This window comes from Helianthus annuus, chromosome 5, assembly GCF_002127325.2.
Source record: "Helianthus annuus cultivar XRQ/B chromosome 5, HanXRQr2.0-SUNRISE, whole genome shotgun sequence".
Lineage (NCBI taxonomy): Eukaryota > Viridiplantae > Streptophyta > Magnoliopsida > Asterales > Asteraceae > Helianthus > Helianthus annuus.
In genome coordinates, this window is record NC_035437.2 from 49115415 (window position 1) to 49124473 (window position 9059).

Consider the following 9059-nt stretch of genomic DNA (forward strand, 5'->3'; position numbering starts at 1 on the left):
CTTGCTTATGGATGAAGCTCACAGGTCTCGTTATTCTATTCATCCTGGTGCAGACAAAATGTATAAGAATCTTCGAACCCAGTACTGGTGGCCGGGTATGAAGAAAGACATTGCCTTATATGTTTCAAAATGCCTTACTTGTCTCAAGGTTAAGGCAGAACATCAACATCCCTCTGGATTATTGGAACAACCAGAGATTCCGGTTTGGAAATGGGAAAACATTTCTATGGATCTCATTACCAAGCTGCCGCGCACTAAAAAGGGTCATGACGCCATTTGGGTTGTTGTTGATCGTTTAACAAAGTCAGCACATTTCTTGCCAATCCGTGAGAGTCTATCTGCTGACGATCTTGCCAAGATCGATGTTGATGAGATTGTATCTCGACATGGTGTTCCTTTGAACATTATATCTGACAGAGATGCTCGATTCTCGTCTCTCTTTTGGAGAACCATGCAATCTGCCATGGGTACTCAACTTCATTTGAGCACAGCGTACCATCCGCAGACAGATGGTCAATCTGAGAGAACAATCCAAACACTGGAGGATATGCTTAGAGCGTGTGTGATTGATTTTGGTGGTAGTTGGGATTCGCATCTTCCATTAATCGAATTCTCCTACAACAACAGTTATCACTCTAGCATCAACATGGCTCCTTTCGAAGCTTTATACAGTCGAAAATGTCGTTCACCGGTCTGCTGGAATGAGATAGGTGAAGCTCAGCTTACTGGACCTGAACTCATTCTAGAGACTACAGATAAGGTCAAGAAGATTCGTGAAAACCTTCAGATAGCTAGAAGCCGTCAGAAGTGTTACGCGGATCGACGACGCAAGCCCTTGGAATTCCAAGTTGGTGATCACGTCCTAGTCAAGGTATCCCCTTGGAAAGGTGTGATTAGATTTGGGAAGAAAGGAAAACTTGCACCTCGTTATGTTAGACCATTTAAGATCGTTGAAAGAGTCGGAAAAGTAGCCTACAGATTAGAGCTACCTCCTGAACTTGGAAATGTTCATCCAACATTCCACGTGTCCAATCTCAGAAAGTGTTTAGCTGATGAGAACCTCCACATACCACTTGATGAAATTCGTGTTGATAGCACGATGCACTTTGTTGAGAAACCTGTGGAGATAGTGGACCGTTCATTTAAACAGTTAAAGGGCAAACGGATTAAGATGGTCAAAGTTCGCTGGGAATCTAAACGTGGCCCAGAGTTTACTTGGGAACGTGAAGATCAGATGAAAGCGAAATATCCGCATCTATTCTCACAAGTTTCCTCTAAATAAATTTCGGGATGAAATTTCCTGAAGTAGGGGAGACTGTGACATCTGTGCTTGTGATATCATTTTACAAACTCTGAATAATACAATATTAATAAAACAGTGTGTTTTGATCCCATTGTTTGTCATTTATGTTTGGTTTTGTGCCCGTGTTGATTTTTGATCGATTTTGAACTCTATATCGCTTACTAGAAAGTTATACGCAAACTGGTGCATAAACGCAGTCAGTTTAATGCGACAAACACTCCGGAACATCATCATAAACTTAACATACCTTAAATGACCTTTACATAACTTAGAAATTAGTTTTAAAGGCTTTGGTATGGCAAAAACAAGTTTATTCGCTCTCAGGGACTATTTGCGTCAACTTGCAAAAGTATGCCTTTTCGTAGGGCAACGTACAGTCCGGAACTTGATCATAAGTTAAACATACCATATATAACCTAAACATGGATTAGAAATAAGCTTTGATAGGTTCGGTGTGCGAAAACATGCTTACATGATCTTACAGGGACTAAAAGTGTCAAAACGACGTAAGTTTGCATTTTCGCGCATATCTTACGTTCTGGACACATCTGGACATCCAAAATTTTTGTACACACTAAAATATTTTTATTTTAGTGATCGGCATGCAAAAATTCCATTCGTTTCGCAATTTGGATCGTTTTCACCCTCGTTGCGATTTCCGTCGTAATTAGCCGAACAACGCAACCGTGCGACTAAACGAACCAACATCCGTGACTTTTCCAAGCATATTTTGAGTCCCCTAAACTTTATTGACCTTGTGGAGCCTTGAAAATGGCTTAACGGGTGTCAAAAGTGCCTGAAATGGACTCAAACAAGTGCAGGGGCCAAAGCTGTCAAAAGGTGAAACTTACTGGTCTGCAGGTCCTTACGGACCGTATGCACTGGACCTTACGGTCCGTAAAGCATGCCCAGTAACAGAAACTTGAATTTCAGCTGCAGTTTGATAATTCAGGGACTTTCATGCAATTCTCTTGTTTTGGGCTCCAAGTAAACGACTCTCCAAGTAAATCCAGCTGTTCCTAACACTTGTATGGCTAGATTTCATTGCTTAATGGCTAATTAAAACACTTGTAATGATCTTGTTCATCATCTACAAATATAAATACCCACCTTCACCTCCTCATTTCATTGCTCATTCTCATTTCTCTTCTCTTCAATCTGCTTTGGAGCTCTCCTAAGCTAATTGGGACTTTGTCTTCTTTGTTGAAAAGATAGCAAGGACCCTTAGTAAGCATTCTTTCATTCTTTTATTGCTTACTAGCTTAAATAGTCAAACAAGTGTTTGACTTTCGGTTTTGACCATTAATTGGTCAAGTCAAAGTTCAATTGAACTTTGAAACGTGATTGTAATCACGATAGTTATAATCCTTCGTGGTTATAACCGCTGATTACCACGTTAGCTAGTTGTAGTGTCGAGTCAAAGTTTCGGTCAAAATGCGTTTTAGCACGCATTTTGCCTCGGAACTACTTTAGGGTATCAAAACACTTTGTTTTGATACCAAATCAGTAGGTTAGACATGTTTTGACATGTCTAACACGACACTATTAGTTTGTGCTTGTTTAGGGTCGTAAGGTAAGCGGTCTAAACAACCGCTTATACTTCCGAACCCGACCCGTTTGGTCGATCTTTAGGATCCGACCAAGCTTAGTTAGTGATCATAGTTGAATAGGGAATAACCACTGAGGTTATAACCTTATGATCACATAGGATTGGTTAGTCATTTGCTAGTTAGCTTGTATGCCCACAGGAAATGACCAAAATGCCTCTTTTGAAGCATAAATTCGTATTTTGACTATGTGAACATATTTTTGACGTATAATCTGATTTAGTAACATGTTTAAGGATAATTGGGCATGTAAGACTTGACATAGCACATAGATAACCATCCGAACATAGTTTTTCGCTAACGACGCCTTATAGTAGCTTATGTTACCATAATGTGTCGAAACGGGTCAAAAGCACTTAGGTAGGCTTTCCAATCAGAATGTAGGGCCTATTAAATCATACCATATGAGTTCAATTACTCATTTGATTTATAGAACCTCATTCTATCTTATCTCCCGATTTAGGAGCCGATTATTAACATAGTTACCTATACTAGGTGCCGGTTGATTCCGTGACCCTTGGAGCTTAAATTGGTCTTATTCTCAAGACTAATTAGCAATCCCAAGTGAGTACATAGTTCCCCTCTTTTACCGTTTTCAAATATTTTGGGGTGATACACATGTACATACATGTTACTTTCGTGCATTTCATGATTTTATGACATAAACATGCTACTTTCACCTAGTACACATATAGTACATGCTTTCCATTGTGTTTTGCTATGTATGTAAAGCATGCTAGCACATTGATTTGTTACACATTTGTTGCATATGTTTACTTAGCATATGTAGCACATTGTTTTACATGACGTTTCTGCTATGTATGTTTACTGAGCATGCTAGCACATTGTTTTTACATGAACATTTCTACTAGGCATGTTTACTTAGCATTCCTAGTACATGGTTTTCGCATGCTACATTGGTTATGACATTTGGTATGTTCAATCGGGACAATAATACATTCATTAACATTAGCTACGCCGCTCGGACTTATGTAATGGTACCATAGGAATTGACAACTCCCGTTTCCGACTTCCTGGGTTTGTTTGGAAGTTGGGGATGACAGAATCCGACTACATAACTTTAGATGAACCTTTAATTCGTTTAAGGGTTTGTCGCCACAGTCTCAAGGCTTGAATGTATGCGATTAACATTACTGCATAAATGTTTGTAATCATAAAGCATTGTTTTTCTGCAAAGCATAACATTTGATTTAAACTTAGGTTTATTCAAAAACATGTTTTGTACATTTTCTATGGGGTTGAGTAACTTCTAGTTATTCACCATACATGACATTTGTTTTCACATTAGACATCATTACATAGTTAAGTAGATGATTTCCTACTTGCTATGCATTTCATTGGTTATACATGATACACATGACATTGTACACGGTTTACACATACACATCTTGACATGGAACAAGACATTTTGGTTGATTATTGATAAGTGACTTATGTAACAAGTCTATGTGTTATATGATAAAAGCATGGTGGATACGCCGCTGGTACTTCCTATATATAAGTGCTTTTATCGTATTATACATCGTTGCGTTATATAAACCACTTGGGCAAAACATGAACATTTCATACATAAACATGACATTGTTTTACAAATTACATATTTTATCCAAATTCATTTTCACTTGGTTATTCATTTAACCATGCATTATCATTTCATCATCATTTGATTTTCATTGATTTTTCATATGGTTTACAAAGGAAAAACATTTTGTAAGATTCATGACTACACTTTATTAAAAACTTCTTTCAAAAACAAGTCATGAATCTGCATAAACGAAACCTATGTATCTCACAGGCATTTTTATGCTGACGTACCTATTTTTACATATGTTTCAGGTGCTAATGCATAAGGGTGTTTGTGCTTCACTTAGGCGGACTCGGGCCTTAGTGACTTAAAAGACAGTTATTATGTAGTTTATTTGAACTCAAGACAATGTAACTTTAATTTTAATAATACAAAACTTTATTTGCCATGGTTGTTGAAACAATAATTCTGTCGCTACTCACCTCCCCGGCGTTTCCGCCGCGGCTTTCGTTGTTTTACCGCGGCCGGGGTGTGACATAAACCCCATTAAAAATACTAAACGCCAAAATCTAGAAAAGGTAACTACAAATGGTAACTACAAACAGTAAAATGAAAACGATAAACAGATGAAGCTGAACAAACAGTAACTATAAAACAGTAAACTGAAACGACAGAGACTTTATTACTAACATTTATTATATTAAAAGTCACTCCATGAGAAATTGAATTTATTTATCTTTTCAAAACGCCATAATTACCTGTTGAATTTATATATCTTTTCAAAACGCCATAATTACCTGTCACTTTATAGAATGCATCCTACATTCGCGGGAAAAAAACTCATTATAAAAGTAGAACATGTAAAAACAACTTAAACACTCTACACATTATCTAAAACGCCACGTATTGTCCTAAATGCCATAAAACTTAAACAAATGGCCAAGGTTATTTCATAAAGGTTTGAAAGGTCCGAGAGATGTTTCATCCTAAAGTTCTCTGATAGGAGAAGGGTGAAGGTCAGAACAATCAAAGCCATACTTAGTATGGATGAAAGATTTAAGAGGGATATTCTGGCCCTTAGGGTTCCAATGGCCAACGGTTTAGAAAGAACTCGAACGGTAATAAGAAGATTAGAGAGAAAATTTCCAGCAGAAGATGATGATGATGATGATGATGATGATGATGATGATGATGATGATGATGATGATGATGAAGAAATTGATGATACTCCTCTACCAACAGTTAGCAGTTGGGTGGTGCATGAAGAAGCAGGAATGGTTAAAGTGACTTATCGACATGGGGTGAAATATTCATTGCTGATGGATGAAATGTTGAAGACAAAGAGGCTATATATCCTTGGACAACTCTGTGATTTAGCACATTCGAACGATGCAAAGATCCAGGGTTGCAATGATATTTAAGTATATGTTGCGGCAAAGAAGAGACGAGATGATGGCGTTATACATAAATGTAAAATATGACGATGATGAATCTGAAGAAAGTGAGGAACAAAGCGATGGGTAAAACTCTGATGTAATCCCATACACAGACGACTATTAGTTTATTTTGATTTCGTCTTATTGTAATCTTATAAAATATTAATGAATGGTAATGAATTATTAACAACGCCACGAACGCCAAAAATTGACCTGGGAAACGCCATAACGCCAAAAAAATTATCTTTATGACACAAAAACAATTAATTCAACGAGACAAATAAAAAAACAGTAAAACACCAAGTAGTTAATGAATCTAATTAACGCCAAAATAATGGTAGACGCCAAAAATGAAGCAGCATGTGACAAACGAAATTGGGAAAAAAGAAGATTACAAAGACAAAAAATCCCCTCACACCCTGATTATATCCAGCACCACGTGTTCCATCAGGATGCGTTCTCACCGTTCTCACACTTTAGGGCGTTTTCTCCTGATCCCGTTTCTATATATATATATATATATATATATATATATATATATATATATATATATATATATATATATATATATAGGAACAGGATCAGGAGAAAACGCCTCAAAATCTGAGAACGATTCTCAGCCACAAGATCTTAGTGGTTTATGTGTATTATATGTAGTAGTGTATTAGGATCATGAAAATACACTAAATACTCCCAAGGAGTGTCACCAACAAAATACACATAAAAATACATAACAAGTGCCCAAGAATACTCATACAAGATAACCCATGAAAGGGTATATGGACAAATACAAGAAAATATATTTATATAAATATATTCCTTAACACATTTTGAACTTGGACAATTTATGGACAATTTTGGACTTAAATATATATAACTATTACCAAGTGATAAAAATTGTACAAAAATCGGGTGAATGACATAAATGAATATATATATATATACATATATACATATATATATATATAGGGAGCCGCTAAAATGAAAACCACCTCCAGTTGTAAGAACCGTGAGAATCACTCTCCACCAATCATATTCATCCAACAAAAAGGATAATTTGGTCATTTACCCTATATGTCAAATCTCTCTTTCTCTCTCTCTATCAGCATTTAATATCACAGACTTTTCATCCCATCTAACATATCTCATCTCTCTCTTCATCTCACATCTCTCTCTTAAAAATCTTTTCACCCCCAAATCTCTCTTTCTCTCTAACTAAACCCACCGGCCGACTTCCTCCACCAATTTGCCACCCCCGTTAGGATCCACCACCAGCCACCCCCACTTGCTCGATTTTGTCATGTTGGCCCAATTAGGGGGTCATTTTTGAGTGCTGTTTCTTCACCCCCAAATCTCTCTCTCTCTCTAACTAAACCCGCCGGTTGTTTATCATGTCGAGCTCAAAATCGACGTTAGGGTTTAGTCGTGAACCGGAGACTCGTCGACAAAGGAATGGTCAGTTAACCGGCGCCACTCCAGTCGCCGGAGCCGGAGAAGAGAGGCGAGAGGAGAGCAGAGGTGGTTGTTTGGTTGGTCGGAAGACAGGGGGTGGTGGGTGATGGTGGGGGCGGAGGTAAATGGAGGTAATGATGGTTGGTCGGTGATCGGAAGACAGGGGGTGCCGGCGATGTTGGTGGTGCCGGTGGTGCGATTGATGTCGGTTTTGGGGGGTGGAGGAAGAGGGTGTTTGTTTAGGGGTGGTGGCTACTGGTCGAACTTCTTGTGTTGTTTGGGTGGTGGCTACTGGTCGAACTTCTTGTGTTGTTTCTGTTGAAGCTATGGTTTGTACAGCTTGTTTGTTTTGATTATGTTTGTTGGGTTTTTCTTTGATTTGTTTATATTGGATCGATGTCGGTGGTACCTGTACAGCTTGTTTGTTTGATTATGTTCACTTGATGGGTCTGTACAGTGGTTGCCGATAATGCCCGGTGGTGCCCGCTGGTGCCGGGGGTGCCCCGTTGAGCCGACTGAAACTTTTTTTCGTCGACAATTGATATTGACGATCGTTCTTGGCAGTGATGATGCAAAAAAAACGCATTTTTTATGACGATGGCACGGCAAGGATGGTGGAGGGTAGGTTTTTGAACGTGCAACCCCACTTTGCAGCCTCTTATTATCGGAAAATCTAAGCCAAACCCCTTTTTTATCGAGATACACATTGTTTTGATGTTGTTGGTTTTTTTAATTTTTTCCCACCCCAGTCGATGATGATAGCAATCTATCTGAGGCACCTACCGAGTGTGCGATTTATGGATGCGTTCGTTTTAACGTAAAACGTAAAAAGTTTTACGCTAAATGTAAAAAGTTTTACGCAAAACGTAAAAAGTTTTACGTAAAACGTAAAAGTTTTAACGTAAAAAGTAAAACATAAAAAATTTAACGTAAAACTTAAAATATAAAAAGTTTAAAAACTTTAACGTAAAACGTAAAAAGCTTTAACGTAAAGCGTAAAACGTAAAAAGTATTTCGTAAAACGTAAAACGTAAAAAGTTTTACGTAAAATGTAAAACGTAAAAAGTTTTTCGTTAAACGTAAAACGTAAAAAGGGGTGTGAATGTGGCGCATAAAAACGCCGCAAAAAAAAACAGGACGTAAAAAACGCCGCGTTAAAACGGGACGTAAAAAACGCCGCGTTAAAAAAACGACGCTTGAAAAAGTCGAGCGTAAAAAACGGCGTGAAAAAACGACCCATTAAAAAACGATGCATAATAACGGCGTGCAAAACCCGGCGCGTAAAAAAATTGTCTTTGTTAAAAAAATCCAAAAAACCGAGACGTAAAAAACGGCGCGTTAAAACGGGAAGTAAAAAACGGCGCGTTAAAAAAACGACGCATGGAAAAGTCGAGCGTAAAAAACGGCGTAAAAAAAGACCCATTAAAAACCGATGGGTAAAAACGGCGTACAAAAACCGGCGCTAAAAAAATTGTCTTTGTTAAAAAAATCTGAATTTAAAAATGTTTTTAATAAAAAAAATCTTTTAAAAAAATAAAAAGTAATATAATAAAATTAAAAAGTAATATAATAAAACAAAAAAGTAATTAAAAAATAATAAAGACAAAAAGACAAAAAAAGTATATTTTTACTAAACTACCATTTTGGATTAAAATATTAAACACATAATAAGAAAAAATGTTTTTATTATTAATTTTATTACTTTTAATCTCATC